This window comes from Prionailurus viverrinus, chromosome C2 (genome assembly GCF_022837055.1).
Source record: "Prionailurus viverrinus isolate Anna chromosome C2, UM_Priviv_1.0, whole genome shotgun sequence".
NCBI classification, from domain to species: domain Eukaryota; kingdom Metazoa; phylum Chordata; class Mammalia; order Carnivora; family Felidae; genus Prionailurus; species Prionailurus viverrinus.
In genome coordinates, this window is record NC_062569.1 from 153,173,112 (window position 1) to 153,179,410 (window position 6,299).

Genomic DNA, 6,299 nt, shown 5'->3' on the forward strand with positions numbered 1-6,299 from the left:
GATGGGGCTGGAAGAGCTGCTCCTGGAAATCTGGATGAGACCCTGAGGTCTGGGAGTGGTCAGGGGACTCCTCACTCAGGCCCCAACCAGCCAGCTGCAAAGCTGGCATGAGAGCCCAGATTTTCCAAAGTCTTCCTCATATCTTGTCTTTATTTAAATAACTTTGACTTTATCATATGCACCATAATGTGAGCTGCATAAAAGCTGCAGTGTATTTTGTCTTTCTCTCCACTGCACCTGCAGCAGTGAGAGCATAGAACCACTGAGGTGCCCCATTTGTTGAACACACAGGTCATCAGGAAATGAGTAGCTGGATTCATCCTGCAGAGATATTTTGGGTCTCATCCCACCCATCGCTCTCTCTCAAGCCTCCCCTCAAGACGAAGAGGGTGGCTGGATGTGCAGCGGCAGGCAGGACCTGAGGCCAAGAGGAGACTCGTGGTATCAGGCCTCTTCTTGTAGGTTCCTAACGTTGGGAACTCACCACAGTCTGGGTCCTTCACGGATGCTCTCATCACAAAGAGATATTCCAAAATATGGGAACTTCTGGTCTCATCCAACCTGGCCTTAGATGGCCAACGACTCTTACTTTCAATGTTACCCGATTCCAAACAGACAGCCCCTTAGGAACATAAGAAAGCTGTTCCCAGCCCCTGAATGTGGGGTTTAGCAACCGAGTATTGTTTATTCTTGCGCAAGTAGCGACATCATTTCTGGAAAAGGACTTTCAGGAATGGATAGATCTGTGCCGTTTTCCTAGCACTGGTTCTGCTTCTTCAGGCATGCCCTCTTTTCAACTACCAAACTTGGGTTATGGGAAGTTTGGGTAAACAAAGCTCTTATGAGTAATTAGTATCCAATTAGACCACAGTTTCGTGTCTGTGGGAGTCAAGGCCTCTTTTTCTGACCTCTGGGAAGAATTAAGTAGGTCAGACCTTTGTTTACAGAGCAAGGCCCATGCTGACTGCCCGGCCATTTACAGGTTGCTGTTAGTGGCTACACATCTACAGAAAGCTACTCACTATTTTTGTTGGCCCTCGCTACTGATGGAAGGGCAAGCCTGGCCTCCGGTGACCCAGGTCCTTCCTGTCTGTGTCCATCTTGTAGGAGGCTCCAGCACCACAGAGAAGCCTTATCCTGACCCAGAGGGAAGGTTGTGACACTGCTCTCTGGGTGAAAGGTCATGACACGGTCCTTCCTGTCATCAGCCTGTTTAAAATGACAAGCCTGGAGTGAGTGCCTCTCCACTGATAAGAGTTTGTGCCTGGTTTATATTTCTCAACTTTGTATTATGAAAATACAAATGTTCAACAAAACGTTCAAATATACAAAATTTTGCTGAGCTATTTGAAAACTAAATATTTCTGCATGTATTTCATAAGAATAAGTACATTCTTTAATACAACCAAAGTAACATTATGACAAAGAATTTATCTATTTCTTTTAATTTATTAAAGTAGTTGGAGTAAAATTGCATGTAATTTTTTCCTTCTTATCTTTTTAAGGTCTGTAGGATCTGTAGTGATGCTTCTATTTCATTCCTGGTGTGGTAAGTTGTGTCTTTTTTTTTTTTTTTTTTTTTTTTTTTCTGAATAAGTCTAGTTAGAGGCATATCGAGTTCATTGAATTTTTTTCCCAAAGAAACAACTGTGGATTTCATGCATGCTATTATTCTTTTCTGTTTTTTATTTCATTGATTTCAACTTTTATATTTATTTCCTACCTATTTTTGAGTTTAATTTGCTTTTTTTCCTAGAAATTTAAGATGATATTTTAGATCATTTTTAAGCTGTATCCCACACATTTTGATCTGTTATGTTTTTATTCCTACTTAGTTAAAAATATCCTTAATTCTCTTTTTGATTTCTTCCTTGACCCATGGTTTATTTAGAAGTATGTTGTTTAATTTCAAATTTCTGGAGATTTTCCAGACATTTTTCTGTTGTTGACTCCTTACTAAATTCTTTTGTTAGGCAAAGCATAAACTTTGTATGATTTCAATCCTTTTAAAGGCTTATTCTGTGACTCAGCACATGGTCTGTCTTTGTGCATGTTCTACACGTACTTGAAGAGAATGGCTCTTCTGCAGTGTTGGGTAGATGTATTTATGTCAATTAGTTCAAGCTGGTGAATAAAATTATCCTTATTGATTTTCTGTTTACTCGTTCTATGAATTATTAAGGAAGGAGCGCTAAAATTTCCAATTATAATTGTTAGTTTGCCTAGTCTTCCAGGTCTGTCAGTTCTTGCTTTATTTACTTACTGTACCTGTACACACTTAGGATTGTCATGTTTTTATGGTGAATTCTTTATCTCTGTTTATATATTTTTTCTGAAATCCATGTTCTTTCACAGCTACTTTGCTTTCTTTGGATTATTGTTTGCATGGTATATCTATTTCCATTCTTTTACTTTTACATATCTTTATCATCACATTTAAAGTATGTTTTTGTCGATCACATATATTTTCGCCTTTTTTTTAATCTTAGAAGCTCTGTCTTTAGTTAGAATGTAGACCATTACTTTTGTTATAATTACCAATGTGACTGAATTTTAATCTATCATCTTGCTACCTTTTTCTATTTGTCCCATCCCTTTCTTATTTTTTTCCTCTTTTCCTACTTTCTTTTGGATTATATATATATATATATATATATATATATATATATATATATTTTACTGTTCTTTTGTATATACTATTGGATGATACGCTACACTTTTTGTTTTATCATTTTTAAAGTGATTACTCTAAGATTTACGTTATTCAATTTTATCACAGTCCACATAGGAATATTATGCCACTTCACATATAATGTATAATTCTTACAACATTGTACTTCTGTCTTGCATATGCTATTTGTGCTATTTTGTTATTGTAATATTTTATGTCTTTTTCTTCTGTTTTTATTTTATTTTTGAGAGAGAGAGAGAGAGCATGAGCAGGAGAGGGGCAGAGAGAGAGGGAGACACAGAATCTGAAGAAGGCTCCAGGCTCTGAGCTGTCAGCACTGAGCCTGATGTGAGGCTCAAACCCACAAACTGTGAGATCATGACCTGAGCTGAAGTTGGATGCTTAACTGACTGAGCCACCCAGGTGTCCCTGTCACATTTTATTTCTTACATAATACTAAACCCACAATACAGTTTTACATTTTGTCCTAAATATTCAATTATTCTTTGAAGACATTTTTTAAATGAGGCAAAAAATACATATTTACCATGTATTTGCCAAATTTTTGCATTCTCTATTTCTTTGTATACGTCTGAGATTTCAGGTTTCATAAAACTTGGCTTCAATTTATTGCAGATCAGTTTCTCGGAAGTGAATTCTTGCAGCTTGTGTTTGTCTGAAAAAGATTTAATTTACTTACATTTTCAAGGAAATGTTTTCCCTGAATATTAAGAATTAAGGTAGCCAGAACTTATGAACTTATTACCTATCTATCTTGATCTATTAGTAGTCTACTTAGGTCCCTTTAATATCTCATTTTTTGTCATCTCACCTGCATAGTTTCTGACAAGCAGTCTGCAGTCATTTTTACCTTTGTTCTTTTGTACATATGCCCACTTTCTCTTTGCTTTTAAGAATTTTCCATCACTGATTTTCAGCAATTTTATTATGATGTTTCATGGTGTATGTGTTTATCTTTGGATTTGTGGGGCTTCTCTGGCTATATAATTTTCACCAAATTTGGATGCATTATTTCCTCAAATAATTTTCCACTTTTCTCTCTTTCAAGGATTTCAATTACCATCATATTAGAGGGCTTGATTTTTTTCCCATAGATCACTGAAACTCACTTTGGGTTTTTTGGGTTTTTTTTTTCTTTTTTTTGTCTCTTTTCTCTAGGCTTCATTTTAGATAAATTCTATTGTTATATCTACAAGTTCATTGACTTTTTATTCTGTAGTATCTAATACACTATTATTCCTTCCATTAATTTTTTAAAAATTTCAGTTATTATGTTCTTTGTCTTTTAAATTTCCATTTATTCTTCTAAATTTATCTTGTCTCTCTCCTATCATGTTTGTTTCCCCTTAAATATTGAAAATTGTTATAATTTCTGGTGTAATTGTTTTATCTACTAATACCATCATCTCGGTCATTTCTGACTTGCTTCTAAAGACTGATATTTCTCCCGGTTATTGGACATTTATTTGGGGGGCTTCTTCTAATCTTTGCTGGATACTGCAAATTTTATGTTTTATGTCTGGATCTTGTTTTCTTGTATAGAGTAGTGGACTCTAGTTTGGAAGGCAGCTAAGTTACCTGAAGACCAGATCCTCGTGAGGCCTGGTTTTAAGCTTTGCCAAAAGAAGGTCTAGAATAGCCTCGCTCCACCAAGAGTTCAGTCCTACCAATGTGGCATGACAGCTCTGGGGCCTTCCGTTAATGCGCCAGGGAGGTTTTTCCACTCTGTCGGAATTCAAATGTCCCCCTTCCTTCCCTGTGCGACTCTGGTACTCAGTTTACGACACCCCACTCATTGCTTTCTGATCTCTGTTAAGGTTCACTGTACCCTGGAATGGCTGTGCACTCCGCAAACACTCAAGAAGATTGTATGCAGATGTCTGCAGCTCCTTTTCTGGAAAGCTCCCTCCCATCTGGAACTCTGCCCTGTGACTTCATGTGGCCCCAGCCTCCCTGAACTCTGACCGCTCTCTCTTCAACTCATGAGGCCACTGGACTCTGTTTCTGTTGCCTCTCCCGTGTCAAGGGTTTAAAAAATGCCTGTAGGCAGGAAGCTGGGCAATCATAAGACTTCTCTCTTTTGTTTTTCTATTATTAGGGATCGCAGCACTGTGCTATTTATTGTCCAGTGTCTGGGAACAGTTGTCTAATCTACTTTGTGCCATTTTCAAATTGTTTGCAGTGAAAGGGGAAGTCTGGGCCTTCTTTTCCTTCATGGTCAGAGGTAGAAGTCCTTATTTTTTTTTTTTTAACTTCCTTTATTTCAATCATTATTTCCCCCTTGTCGTTTATATGTTTATAGTTGTGCTTCTCCCTTTTTCTCTTGAATAGAGTTGTCTGCTTATAGTGGGTTTTTCCATGAACTAGTTGAATTTATTATGTCTGTTATTTTTTAAATTTGTAACTCCTTAATTACTGCTTTTCTCTATTATTCCTTTCTTCTGCTTTCTTTTGGTTTGCTTTTCGAAAACTTCTTAATTTAGACTTTCAACTTGTTATTGTTTCTAATTAAAATTTCTTTTTTTCCCTGAAGCTAGGACTTTACTTCGCGCAATGAGCCGATCACAAATAAATTTATGCCAGCCGAACGATGCTTTTTGTGAAATTCAAAAACCAGCGTCGTGCAGTCCTTAAAACCCCAATGAAGTATCACCTCACGGTTATTAGAATGGCTGTTAGCAAAGAGACAGGAAATAACAAGTGTTGGCAAGGATGTTGAGAAAAGGAAACTCTTGTGCACGCTGGTGGGGAAGTTAATTGGTGCAGCCACCGTGAAAACCAGTATGAGGGTTCCTCAAAAAAGTAAGACTAGAACTACCACATGGTCCAGAAATTCCACTTCTGGATATTTACCTGATGGAAAAAAAATACTAACTCAAAAAGATGTGTGCATCACCATGATCATTGTTCATTATGGTATTGTTTACAGAAGGCAAAACATGGAAGCAACCTAAGTGTCCACTGATGAATGATGATGAATGAATGGAAAAGAAAATGTGATATAGGTATATATATGTATGTGATATATATATGTATGTATATATATATGTATGTGTGTGTATATATATATGTATGTATGTATAATGGAACGTCGGGATATTATTCAGCCATAAAAAAATAAGGAAATCTTGACATTGTGACAACATGGATGGACTCTGAAGGCATTTGCTAAGTAAAATAAGACATAGATACCATATGATCTCACTTATATATGGAATCTAAAAAAAAATCGTAGATACAGAGAACATATTGGTGGTTGCCAGAGGTAGGGGGTGAGGGGATGGACAAAATGGGTGAAGGTGGTCAAAGTTTATAACTTCCAGTTGTAAGATAAATAAAACCTGGGGATATAATGTACAACACGGTAGCTATCGTTGATAATACTGTATTGTATACTTGAAAGTTGCTAAGGAGTAAATCTTAAAAGTTCTCCTCACACACACAAAGTGTGTAGCTACGTATGATGATGGATGTTAACTAGACTTCCCGTGGTGATCGTTATACAATATATACAAGTATCAGATCGTTATGTTGTACACACGAAACTCATATAATGTCATATGCCAATTGTATCTCAGTTAAAAAAATGTTTTTTGAACTGAAGCTA

At 36.7% G+C, this 6,299-nt stretch overlaps 1 long non-coding RNA gene across 1 annotated transcript; it reads left to right on the forward strand.

The window, feature by feature from the left end:
* Positions 1 to 1,106: 1,106 nt before the first annotated feature.
* Positions 1,107 to 5,017, forward strand: LOC125175393 (uncharacterized). Its single transcript, XR_007155772.1, has 3 exons — positions 1,107 to 1,232; positions 1,506 to 1,549; positions 4,510 to 5,017. It is a non-coding gene; the product is annotated as an uncharacterized LOC125175393 (long non-coding RNA).
* Positions 5,018 to 6,299: the final 1,282 nt, after the last annotated feature.